The following is a 1,224-nucleotide window of genomic DNA, read 5'->3' as shown; positions in this document are numbered from 1 at the left end:
CACAAATTCCAACATACCCGATATTCATTGCTTTAACTTGATAGAGTTAAGACTAAATATGGCTGTTAAAACGTTGAGGACTTTTTTTTTATAATATTAAGTCACAACGACACCTCACAGACAACCTTTGACATACAGCGACAAGAAACCCTCCTTATGTTGCCATACGATTTTTAGTAAACATCGAGAAATACGTTACTTGTGTGTTAAGAGAGATTGAAATACAAGTTATTCAAAATATTTGTATTTTGTGAAGTATGATGTCAACAAATCTTTTTTACTTATAATCTTCTTCTTCCTTTTGCCTCTTTCTTTAGGCTTCTTTTTGCTTATCACATTTTTTTTTTTTCTTTCCTTTTTTTTTTCTTTTTCTTTTTCCTTCCTTTGTTGTTCATCCTTTTGTCCTTATTCATCCCGCGCCCCTGTCACTATCTTGGCGTTGTAGGATTCTCTCTTCCCGCTCCTAGGATTGCCCAGTCGGTTCTTTGACTGTTCAGGATATGCTGAGTCCTAGCTTTGCAAAGGTTTTCAATGATCGCAAGATAACATTACTCTCCCTTGCAGAGTCTTCATGGAATGTCCACTTTGCCTTCCTCACTTGCAGCACTTAATAAGTCTTTGCATTTAGTGCATGAGAAGGCGAGACACCATATCACCATAACCACACCCATGATTTCCCCTTGGACAGGAATTGCAGAAGGGTTAGTATCCCAGGTAGAAACATTAACTCATTTCATGCCCTTAGCAGTGGCGGACTGTCATTATTTGCTGCTCAATCTTGGCAGTGATTTTTGTTTTTTTATTTTTTTAGAAATATAAAAGTTATCCTATGATATGACTGCCATTACACCAAAAAGGAAAAAAAAAATACCGAAAAGAATAGGAAAATAAAGGCAGGGAAAAAAAGATAGAGGCAAAAAGAGAGCTTCCACGCTCCTTCTCCCAAAACTTCGTCAGGTTCTCGCTGTACATCCATTTTTTTTACAGCTAACTGATGTAGCTGAAGCGTATCTTACAGGTTACTGGAATATAAATCGTTTGGGCTGTTTTGCTGGTTGATTTTCTTGGACTGAATCCCAAGTAACTTTCAGTAGATGTCGACTTATTATAGCAGTGTAAATACTGATCGCAAGACAAAATAATGCTAAGGTCAACAATCCAAGGATATTTCGTGAGAGCTTTGGTGCTCTCTTCACATAAGCGAGCCTTGAGTCTGGTCCTCCG

Source organism: Penaeus japonicus, unplaced genomic scaffold (assembly GCF_977035675.1).
Source record: "Penaeus japonicus unplaced genomic scaffold, GWHDUDI00000001_assembly GWHDUDI00000020, whole genome shotgun sequence".
NCBI lineage: Eukaryota > Metazoa > Arthropoda > Malacostraca > Decapoda > Penaeidae > Penaeus > Penaeus japonicus.
This window is presented reverse-complemented; position numbering follows the sequence as displayed.